Genomic DNA, 12,608 nt, shown 5'->3' with positions numbered 1-12,608 from the left:
GAGATCTTAAAGTGGTCTATGACACAAAAGATGTTACTGCCTCTCTACAGTTACTAGGGCAAAATTTATCTCCATCTGCATTCCTTGGAATTACTGCGCACAGTATTAAGACATTCAAGAAGTACTTTAAAACTTAATGATTAAAAAGTATTGATGTACATCTCACTTATGACAATGGTAAGAAGTCATTTTATAGTTCCAAGATTATAAGGATATTTATAATGTAAGACACTTTACAGTTTTAATTATTGCTGAGATTGTTGCTAGGTGACCCACCTAAGCCTGGCTATGCTTTGCTGAAAAATTTGTTTTTCCTTATATTTTCTAGTTCTCTGACATTCACAAATCACTGTGCACTGTGTGTTGTTTAGCAAAGTCTATCCAAGGCTTTTCATTTTTAATTCCCAGCAAAATACTTTACTGTGTAACATCCTTGTGGTTCAGGATATAAGTTATGAACCTTTACATATGGGGTTAAAATCTAAGGGACTGGGGGTGCAAGGGTAGTTCAGTGGTAGAATTCTTGCCTGCCATGCAGGAGACCCAGGTTTAATTCCTGGCCTATGCACTTCCCAAACAAAGAAACCAACAAAAACAAACAAACAATATTCAACAAATGGTGCGTCAATAACGGAATACTCACATGGAAACAGAATGAAATGTGACCCCGCCATACAGCATACAAAAAAATCAAAACAAAACTAAGGGACTTAGTGTTCTATTTCAGTCCTCTGCTCTGCCGTTAGGTAAAGGGAAGCTGCCTGCCTGAGCTTTAATTTTTTTTTAATCTATAAATTAAATTTAATACCTACTGAAGTGTCCTATAAGGTTCGATAGTATTAAGTGAATTCATACTATTAAAACATTTTGAAGAATGTGAGATAATAAATAAAACATATGGCACCACATTTGGTCTGCTCAAGAAAAAATACATATTTTGTTTTTATGCCTCAAGAGACCAAAGATAATGTAAATTATTGAAGAAATGTATGATTTGACAGGGCTTAACATTGGGGGGAAATATTTCTTACCTCATATAAGCATCTTTCCAGAGTGACTTTTCCATCCACCTGTCCTTGAGTTTGCCTTCTGTGCCAGTCTGAATCTGTTGTGTACCCCAGAAAAGCCAAATTCTTTCATCTTCATTCAGTATTGCTGGGTGGAAGTTTTTTTATTGTTTCCAAACAGATGTGGCCCACCCAATTGTGGGTGGTAACTTTTGATTAGGTCATTTCCATAGAGATGTGTCTCTGCCTGTTCAAGATGGGGTTGCTTACTGGAGCCCTTTAAGAGGGAACCATTTTGGAAAAATCTTCAGAGCCACACAGCCAGAGGATTTTGGAGATAAAGAAGGAAAACGACCCCAGGAGGAGCTTCATGAAGCAAGAAGCCTAGAGAGAAAGCTAGCGATGTTGACATGTTCGCCATGTACCTTTCAACCTGAGAGAGAAACCTGAATGTCATCAGCCTTCTTGAACTAAGGTATATTTTACTGGATGCTTTAGATTGGACATTTCTATAACTTTGCTTTAATTTGGACATTTTCACGCTTAGAACTGTAAATTTGCAACTTAATAAATTTCCTTCTTTAAAAGCCATTCTGTTTTTGGTATATCCCATTCTGGCAGCTTGCAAATCAGAACACCATCCCAGCATTTACCTTGCTCTTCTAAAGATCGCATTCACTAAGTACATATCACAAAAGTTTATGAATGCTAACTGTGACAGGTTTTTCCCAAATCTCCCAAGAATAAAGATATATAGCCCAGCTAAAATAGTCTGTCTATAAATCTGCTTGGGATGTCAAAAGAAAGAGGAAGAGAAGAAAAATTGTGCAGGAAGTAAAAGAGTCAATGAGACAAATTAAAGGAAATAAAGAATTCTTGTATGGATTGAACTGACATGCTCAAGAAGAAAATGATAAAGACCTTTAATCACATCAGAAAGACTATAAAGTTGTGTAAGTACAAGTACAAGAAAATGTTAATAATAAACCTTATCCTATTACATAAAAGACAAAATGAACTGCCAAAGATTCAGAAAGGTCAGATCTATCATGTATTGTATCTGTATTGACTGCTCATACTGAAAATTAGAAGTCTAATGAAGAATTTGCTTGTTAAGAAGGAACAATTTTTTAATAAGTCAGATGATTTAAAATAGGGACAACTTCTGGACCCCTGTGATTGCCATAAGAACATGCCTGATGTAACCTTCTGCAGGAATAGATACATGAGCAGTTGAGCCATCCCGGTGGAGACTATCCTAGATCAGAAAACAGCCAGCCAAATAGGAAGTAAGCCCTAGCAGAAACCAGGAAACCACCCAGCCAAGCCCAGCCAAGATCAGCAGAACCACCCAGCCAACCAACAGACACAATCCCTCCATGGAGAATAGCCCCTAAGGGATAAATGATCAAGGGCACAGTAGTGAAACCAGTGAGGAGGTACTGCAAAACTCAATGCTTTGGACATCTGAATCAACACTAACATAACAAATAAGGAAACAACCATCCATCCTGTGCCTTCTGATGTAATACAATAGGGACTAGACAACACCACTGTGGTAGGTTGAATTACATATCCCGGGGCAAACATGGTCTTAATTTTAATCCATTCCTGTGGGTGTAAACCCATTGTAAATAGGACCTTTTGAAGATGTTGTTTGTTAATTAAGGTGTGGCCAATTAAATCAGGATGGATCTTAATCCTGTTACTGGAGACGCTACAGAGAAGGCCACAGAGAAAAAGCAAGGGGAAGAAGCCAGCAGCCTTTCTCATCAGCAGAGGAGAAAGAAGATGCCACCATATGCACTACCATGTGATAGAAAAGCCAAGGACCCAGGGATAGCCAGAAACCAGTCCCAGAACACCAGTCTTCAGGGAAAAAGCATCACCTCGCTGATGCCTCGATTTTGGACTTCTCCTGGTCTCAAAACTGCTAGACAATAAATTCCCACTGTTTAAGCCAATGGGCTTTGTTTTAGCAGCTATGCAACTAAGACTACCACCTATGAAGTAGTCTTTCCAAAAAAAAAAATATGCCTCGCTGTCATTAAGCCCCCAGATCTAACCACCAATTTACAAGAAATAAAGAGGACAGAGAACATGTTAAATAACAACATGGAGGTGCAACCAGCAAAACCCAGGCTGTGGAAAACTCTGCAGGACAAATTATTTGTTTTCTTCAACAAATAAAGGGTAAGAAAAAAATAGAGAAGGGTAATCTGCAGCTAAAAGACAATCAACTCTAAAAAACACACATCTATGAGACAGTCATGGAAATAAGAACACTGACTGGGTGTTTAGCAATTTTAAGGAGTTATGGGTTGGGCATTTAAGACATGAAAATGATACTGTGGTTACTTTATTTCCTGAGTCTTTATAAAAATACTTACTGAAGTATTTAGGATGAAAAGACTATTTGTTTTCAAATAATGCAGTTGGGGAGGAGGAGCAGGTCAGGATATAATTGAAACAATATTGGACATGAATTGATCATTGTAGAAGCTGGTTGATGTGTACATGGGGGTTCATTATATCAGTCTCTCTCTACACATCTGTGTACATTTACATGTTTCCATTAAAAAGTGTTTTACAAAGTATCGAAGAATTTAGTTTGTACTGAACTTATGACTGGAACAGGTTCACAGCTCTTGCTTTACCTCACGACTGACAATTACACCTGTGATTGTATATAACTCCTCTCCCTTTGAAAATGCTTGTTCCTCTACAGACCTCCAATGACTTTATTGATGCAAAGATTCCCCTGGGTTAGAGAGCATCTCGAATCAACTCAAGAATGAAATGAAAGCATGCTAGAGACACGTATGTACAATGTGTGTCTGTATACTGTGGTAGGTATTTTAGTGTATGCTCATGAAATGAATACCTTCATAAATTAACTAGATCATTTTAATTACTAAAATAAAGCCATGCTCACTACAAAAATTCAAATAGGACAGAGATGAGGAAAAGGCAAAAAGTTTTTCCCAATACAGTCTCACTCTCAGAGGTGTGGAACCACTCATGTATGCTCTCTATTGTCCTTCCAGAAATGTTCAATGCAGAATCAAGTGTATGTGTGCGTGTTGTGTATTATGTACATGTGTGCTTAGAAAAGTTATTTTTAAGGAATATATCATGAAGCACTGGGATGATCTGGCTTTTCTTAATTTTATTATAAATAATTATTAATATATACATATCTTTATTTTGCAGCAACAATTTTACATTCACAAAGCAGGCATTCAGCTGAATCATAGCCCTCTTGTCACATATGATTTTCCATATCATTCTAATACAGTTATTTATATTTTTTTATTGATTCTTTGAAAACATGGTTGAATTTTTCACCCTAACATAAAAGAAGATACATTAAAATGGGAGCAAATTAATGGCTTATTTATCATTGTTTCTTTAAACCTTTCAAGTTGAAATTGTGTCTTTAAATCTTTCAAGTTGAAATTGTTCAGATAGATTTTCCTTTGGGGCTAGCACAGTGCTGTCTCACATCAAAAAAGTAGTACAAAATTTTAGTCCATAAAATTATGGGTAAAGGGTCTCAGTGGCTCAGCAGGCAGAGTTCTCACCTGCCATGCCGGAGACCCGGGTTCACTTCGTGGTGCCTACCCAGTAGAAAAAAATAAATAAATGATGGCTAAAAATGTTGTCAAGATACAATACATGCAACAAATGTTTCAAAATATATTAAAATTGTGAGAATAGGCTTCTTATATTATCTCTCTCTAATTTTAAACCTTTATTTTTTAAATGGGTAAGATTTACAGCAAAAAACGTTTCACTCTTTAAAAATTTTTAACCCTTTAATTTTCCATACTGCCATGTAATTGCTGCATTTACGATGGCCCTCAACTGAACATTGAACTACAAGATTTTTTTTTATTATTAACTCTTCTACAAAATTTCAACATTCATCTCAAGCTTGAGTTTCCCATTACAGTGTTATTTTTAAAACTATCTCTGTTGGCATGTGCTGTTTTGTTGGTACTCCCCCAGTAATTACTGAAATTTCAAATTATGGAAAAGGAAAAGAGTTGGAAAAGCAACTCTTACTTGGGTTATATTTGGGGCCAACTGCATGGGTGTGTGACCTGGTTAAAACTCTGTTAACACCGTCTTGAAATTGTAAGAATTTTATCTTTGAACTTGGGTTTTCCAAGTGAAGTCCAGTGGGACAACAGAGCATATGCATGAGCAGATATGCACAAAATGTGCGTGTATTGTTCCTTGACACTCTGTATATAGCATTCCTGATGTCTCATGAGCATAGAATACCAGCATGCCCAGCTTGGGAGTTCAGTGAAAGGCAAAGCAAGCGCAAGGTAAGTGTGGTAGGGCAGTCATTGACTTCCATAGGGTATTGGTAGAATGTAGGTGCATCAAGTCATGAAATAGAAACATTTGAGTTAATTTTCTGCTGCGTTTTCAGTTTTCCAGTAAAAAAGAAACACCTCTGCATACTTGAGCTACAAAATACAAATTTCATAGTTCAATGATACCAGATGCAAGTTAAATGTTCTTATATTTGCATTTAAAACTGACATTGTACAATATAAAGGTGAATGGTAAAAATCATGCTAATAATATAAATCTTTAATTTTTCTTTACTTAGAGTGGCATAAAGAGCAAATTAAAAACACCAGGACAAATCAAAAGAGAGACCACAGAAGAAAGGAAACAGCTTTAAATTTTAGTAACCTTAATGAAAGGTTTTTCCTGTATTTTCACTTTGTTCTGGGCCTCACAAATTCTATAGCCTATCCTGGTTACATGTTCTTTTTCGGTTCTGGGACTCCTCCTGCAACAAGCATCTGTCTTCCATTCTGAAGTCATTAGCTCACCCTCACAGCTGAGGTTCGGACATCTTTATTTTGGCAAATGGGCAGAAATGGCCAACAGAAGTAGCAAAAGGAATAATCATGTGGCCTGAAATCTAGTACAGTAAAATGCTTAGGCTCTTGCAGATTAGGTTTCCTTTACGTTGTTATGGTTTACAGCTGCAGATTTCGCACACTGAGGAGCAGTTGCTGAGGAGCAGTTGCTGAATAAATATTTTCCCTTCATCACTTCTTTACAAAAGCTCATGACTTCCCAGTGCTGTCTTGCTGTGAATTTTCTTTTCTTTTAGATCTACTCAAGATGACCCAAGACTAATCAAAAGCTATGTTATTAATTTTTATGATGTGCTTTTATGTTGTCACTGATGAGCTATTTCAGATTATTTCAGCAAATATTTATTGAGAACTGGCTTTTTGCCAGCCTGTGTGCTGGCACTTGGGATAAATGAAATAGAAAGAGTCACTGCCCTCAAAAAGTATATGTCTAATGGTCCTTCAGAGGGAAGAAGTGAGGCCAAAATTGACGATGAGCTCCTGGGAAAAGTTCCTTTGCTTTTTTTTCCATGCAAACTCAGTGAATTCTATTTTTCCTGGTACATAAATCGCTCCCAAATGGCAAGTTAAGCACATTAGGTTAACTTAGAGTACCATTGGGTAAATATAATATTGCTGTAGGAAATGGCAAGAAAGGATTGAAACTGACTCATTTGGAAAGAAAAATACTCCTTTGAAGAAAGCTGCTATTGTCCTTTTGAGTTGAAATTTCAGTTTCTTTGATTTGAGAAGCCAAGTACAGAAATGTGGTTTAGGAGTATCTGACCAAAATAAAAACTCCCAAGTCCCAAATCTGCGATTTAGAGTGACTCCAGAACGATGATCAAAATCATTCCTCAAGCTGTGACAGCCTGCTGTTACACTTTTAGAGTCCATTTATCCATAAGTCCCTGAGGTCTTTGTTTTCAACATTCATTCACTCTTCTTCATTCTCAACACCTGCATTAAAAGCAATACATTGTGATGGGCTTATAATGCCAGGCTCTTGAGGGCTGTGCTTGTGGTTCAGTTACACAAATGGTCATGAAAATGATTTACATATATTTTAATATTGGAGGACAGAAATTCTTTGGACTTGTTTTCATGAAATGTGTCCTTTACTCCCAATAATCCCTAGTTACATCATGTTTGCTTATATCCCAATATCTATTCTTTTTTTTTTAACTAGGCATGGGCTACCTGAAATAAAGACATGTCACAACTTCTTTAGCAGCTAAGTGCAACTAAGTTCTATTCAATATGATATATGCAAAAAACATGTATATTCTTCATTTCTGTTGGCAGAAATGTGAATGTGATGGCTGGAGCTCCAGCAGCCACTCTGGACCATAGGAAGGAACAGTAAAACAGAAAGACAGGAGAAGCCTGAATCCCTGATGATTTCAAGGGCTCCCTGCTTCTAGACTTTTACGTGAAAGAAAAATAAAGTTCCATTTAGTAAAGTCACTATTATTTTGAGTCTCTATTACTTGCAATTAGACCTAATCCCAACTGATACATCTTCTTATAGATCCCTGATTCATTCCACTGAGGTGAACTCGATCTTAGTATTTCTATACTTTTCTCTACCTTGAAAACTAGTGTCCCTTCCATAGAGATTCCTTAAGAACAGTTCTGTTTTTCACAGTTCCAATGAATTCATCCTAACTTTAAAAAGGATTTAGACAGCATAACAGCTTCAGATAGTTATTGGTTTTCTGCCAATGTATTTTCTAGTTCTGCTAAAATTTTGTCTTTAGGTTGGTTTCTGGTCCAGTCCACCCCATCAGCTCCTATGGATCAACATTTATCTTAAATAGGGAAGAGATCTTGTTGGTTTTTACAGGTTAGCTTGATGCCCCGATACATCCCAGAATAATTTGGGCAGAGAATAAGAAATATTTGCAAAATCCCTTTGGGGGGCTGGGGAAAAAGGAGGAAATATTAAACTTCCACTTTTGAGGAATTCCTGATAGTTTCACAAGCAGTGGATACAACTAATTCAATAGGCTGAGCCCTCAATCTTGGGACTCACTCCTATGAAACTTATTCCTGCAAAGAAGATGTTAAGCCTACTTATAATTATGCCTAAGAGTCTCCCCCAGAGAACCTGTTCTGTTGTTCAGATGTGGCCTCTTTCTCAAAACCAACTCAGCAGGTGAACTCATTGCCTTCCACACTACATGGAACATGACTCCCAAGAGTGTAAATCTCCCTGGAAACGTGGGATATGACTCCTAACGATGAGCCAGGACTCGGCATGAGCCAGGACCTGAGGGAAGAAACAAATGAGACAAAATAAAATTCCAGTGGCTGAGAGATTTCAAACAGGGTCTAGAGGCTATCCTGGAGGTTATTCTTATGCATTACATAGACATCCCTATTTAGTTTATTGTGTTTTGGAGTGGCTAGAGGGAAGTACCTGAAGCTGTTGAACTGTATTTCAGTAGTCTTAATTCTTGAAGATGATTGTATAACTACATAGTTTTTGCAATGTGACTTTGTGATTGTGAAAACCTTGTGGCTGACATCCCCTTTATCCAGGTATGGAAAGATAAGTGAAAAAATAAGGACAAAAAATAAATATTGGGGTGGGGGCAAGGGGTAAAAATCATTAGGTAGACTGCAATACTAGTGGTCAATGAGAGGGAGAGACAAGGGGTATGGGTTTGTATGGGTTTTTTCTTTTTATTTCTTTTTCTGGAGTAATGCAAACACTCTAAAAATGAACATGGTGATGAACACACAACTATGTGATGATATTGTGAGCCACCGATTATATGCTTCGGATGGACTGTGTGGTGTGTGAAGATATCTCAGTAAAAATATTTTTTAAAACAACATTTATTATCAAAATATTTTTTTAAAAAAAAAAAGGAACAACACATCTGGATTCTACCTCAAGCCTGGGACAATGGAAGCTTCATTTCCTTTCCAAGTAGAGCCTGGAAGAACACTCATGAAGTGGTCCTCAAAGGAGTTGCTGGAATGGGGGCAAGCCAGAAGATAATTGGTGTGCTTCCAATCCAAAGGGAAAGGCAAGAACTAAATGGGAAAATGAGTTACAGAGTCCTCAGTTGAAAAAATCTCAGCGGATGTGAAAGCACTCAATTGAATATAGAAGAGAAATTTAGGACTTAGTCGTGCACAGAATAAGTAACAGTACCTAGTGCCCTGCAGATACAAAGAAGGAAAGAAGTCCCCATAGCCTGAAAATTAAAAAGAAGGCCTAACATCATGAGCAAATTACCACAGACATAGCATAGATATCCTGGCAGTTTAAGATAACCATCTTAAGGGAAAATCACAGCAGTGAGAAAATGAATAAAAATTAAAGTACATAAATAGATGTACTTATAAAATACACATAAAAATAAAAGTTGGAAGAAAATTATGAAAATAATTATAATTCTATAATTGATATAAATCTTTAATTTGGATATTTGGAGGTCTAGATAGAAGGGGTAGTATTAATGCAGAGTGGCGTTGACCAATATAGGGGCTACCATCCTTTTTTTTTTAAACTTTTTTTATTGTATAAGATAACATATGTACAAAGCAAAGAAAGAAAAAAGTTGTTCTTTGCAGAGCACTCTTCAACAAGTAGTTACAGGAGAGATCCCAAAGTTTGTTATAGACTACCATACCATCCTCTCAGATTTTTCCTTCTAGCTGCTCCAGAACATAGAAGGCTAGAAAAATAAGCATATTTCTTTTTCATCACAATTGACTTTTTTTCTTTTTTTGTGATAAATAACATATATACCAAAAGGAAAAAAAAGCAATAAATTTCAAAGCACAGCACAACAATTGGTTGTAGAAGATATTTCAGAGTTCGATATGGGTTACAATTCCACATTTTTAGGTTTTTACTTCTAGCTACCCTAAGATACTACAGACTAAAAGAAATATCAATTTAATGATTCAGCAATCATATTTTTTGTTAAACTCTTCCTTCTCTGTACAACTCCACCATCACCTTTAATCTTTCTGTTCCACTCTTTAGGGGTATTTGGGCTATGCCTATTTAAAATTTTTCATGTTGGAAGGGGCTGTCAATAATAAGGGGTCAGGAGATGGAACTAGCTGATGTTCTGGAGAGGCTGGGCCCTCTAGGTTTCAGGAATTATCTGGTCCAGGGACCCATCTGGAGGTTGTAGGTCTCTGGAAAGTTACTCTAGTGCATGGAACCTTTGTAAAATCTTATATATTGCTCTAGGTGTTCTTTAGGATTGGCTGGAAGGTTTGGTTGGGGTTTGGCAGGTTACGATAGGTAGCAATGTCTAACTGAAGCTTGCGTTAAAAGTGACTTCCAGAGTAGCCTCTCGACTCTATTTGAACTCTCTCAGCCACTGATACTTTATCAATTACACTTCTTTTCCCCTTTTTGGTCAGGATGGCACTGTTGATCCCACAGCTCCAGGGTCAGACTCATCCCTGGGGGTCCTCTCCCATACCACCAGGTAGTCTTTCATCCTTGGTACCGTCAATTTTTAACCACTCATTTTCCTTGCAAAGAAACATTTCCATCAAGCAAATCCTGACCCAGTCAACAAATAAAATTCATTTTAACTAAAAGTAAAAAAAAAGACCAAGAATTTTGTTAATTAAACTAATAGTTGAAATGATTTATTCCTAAATTATCTCAGAATTTATTAGTTTGAATAGGTGGACATTTTAGTTCCTAAAGAAACACTGCTAAAGAAAGCAAAATATATCAGCCAGTGGAAATAAATATCCAGAATTTAGCAAGAAAACTAAAGTAATAGATTGTAATTGAACTCCAGTGAGTTTTAGATAGTCTTTCCTTTCCCAATTTCTTTCAAGAAGGTAGATTGGAAAATGAAGTCTCTTACCTCTGAGAGCTGAAATTGATTTGGCCACAGAGCTTGTTGTTCTTTCCTCTTTTTTCTCTTTTTTTTTTTTTTTTCTTTTTTAACAAGGGCAGGCATTGGGAATCGAACCCAGGTCCCCAGCATGGCAGGCGAGGATTCTGCCACTGAGCCACTGTTGCACCGCCCTCTTTCCTCTTTTATCTTTTTTCTTTTTCCTTACTAAAATGTGGTTATTTGCTGTAGATTAGGGAGGCTAATTAGTAAAGGGAGCACCTGTGTCTCCAGAAATAAGGACTAGAATGGGGGTGGGGTAGGGCGTGGGACATCCAGAACAATCTATGTGATGGTTATCCCAGAGCATACCGAGAGAGCTAAGTCGGCATCAGAGTTTCCAATCAGTTTTCCTTCATTGCCTCAAGGTCAGATCTGATGCACTGATGCCAAGACGGGCAGAATAACAAGGTCTGACACTCACAGGAGTCATATAAAACAAAGTTTACTAAATATCACGTATGTGCATGGAACTCGATGGATTTAAAACAATAGATATGCATTCTGCCCTCAGTTTACATTAAGTTGGCAAAACAAGGAACAAATATGTGTAATTACCTTTTCATTTATCAGTATCTTCTACTGGACTGTGAGCTCTGTAACAGTAGGGGCTGCATTCACCATATTCATAGTTGCCCATTATAGCCCAGTCCACGCCCATTATAGCATTCAATAGATACTTGAATGAATGAACAAACATAAACCATTGAAGTAGCAATAAAAGGCAGCCTTTGCATAGTGATGTACAAAATGAGGGATAGAGAAATAAAGCTGGAAGCAGTCAGAGAAGGGACGGAGCAAGGGCAACCAAAGGGCTTGGAGGTAAGGTATTATTAACCTTACCTTCCAATAGGACGTTCCAATTGTCCACAGAATTAACGAAGCTCTCCTCGCAGGCTGGAGCCTGGCAGCTTCGGATGTGCCCCGTCAAATGTATCAACAGCATTGTCAAGGAAAGACATAAGCAGTAAATGCCCCAACTCCAGTGTCAAGGCTGTCTTCTCCATGTGGAACAACAGTGATATCTTGGTTGGGCTTCCAAGGACAATCTCCTTTCTGGAGTCTAGGGTCCTTCATAAATGATACTTTGTAATGAGACTTTCTTTGGCCATTAGACTGTTCCTTAAAGTATTCAAAGACTGAAAGCCTTAGATAAAAAGGCTTGATTATAGTACTGAATTTAAGCACCAATCATAAGTTTGAAATGTGAGAATTTGGTTGGCTTTTAGCTCTACGTTTTTTTAAAGAACTTGTAGATGCCTGGGCAGCCCAGCCCTGAGTTGCTTAGTCACTATTCTTTTAGTTTCTTTCGTTTGTTTTTTTTTTTGGGGGGGGGGGTGCATGGTCTGGGAATCGAACCCGGGTCTCCCGCATGAAAGGTGGACATTCTAACCACTGAACTACGTAGCCTACTCACTTTTTTTTGTATATTCATCATCATGATCATTTCCTAGAACATTTGTATCAATCCAGAAAAAGAAATAACAATAAAACAGAAAAAAATTCATACATACCATACCCTTTACCCCTCCTTTTCATTGATCACTAGCATTTCAATCTACTAAATTTATTTTAATATTTGTTCCCCCTATTATTTATTTATTTTAAATCCATATGTTTTACTCATCTGTTGATAAGGTAGATAAAAGGAGCATCAGACACAAGGTTTTCACAGTCACACAGTCACATTGCGAAAGCTATATCATTATAGAATCATCTTCAAGAAACATGGCTACTGGAACACAGCTCCACATTTTCAGGCAGTTCCCTCTAGCCTCTCCATTACACCTTAACTAAAAAGGTGATATCTATATAAATGCATAAGAATA

At 37.2% G+C, this 12,608-nt stretch overlaps 1 protein-coding gene across 6 annotated transcripts in view; it reads right to left on the bottom strand.

The window, feature by feature from the left end:
- The window catches only part of MTX2 (metaxin 2), a 150,143-nt gene that overhangs the window by 116,866 nt on the left and 20,669 nt on the right, over positions 1-12,608 (bottom strand). Inside the window, exon 1 of one of the 6 annotated variants that reach the window (XM_077154251.1) lies at positions 11,623-11,704. The exons of the other annotated variants lie outside the window; for them this stretch is intronic. The gene's annotated coding sequence lies outside the window, so the exon portion shown is untranslated. Of the gene's footprint in view, positions 1-11,622; positions 11,705-12,608 lie in introns of those variants that run through there. 6 annotated transcript variants of the gene reach the window in all.

This window comes from Tamandua tetradactyla, chromosome 3, assembly GCF_023851605.1.
Source record: "Tamandua tetradactyla isolate mTamTet1 chromosome 3, mTamTet1.pri, whole genome shotgun sequence".
NCBI classification, from domain to species: Eukaryota; Metazoa; Chordata; class Mammalia; order Pilosa; family Myrmecophagidae; genus Tamandua; species Tamandua tetradactyla.
This window is presented reverse-complemented; position numbering and strand designations above follow the sequence as displayed.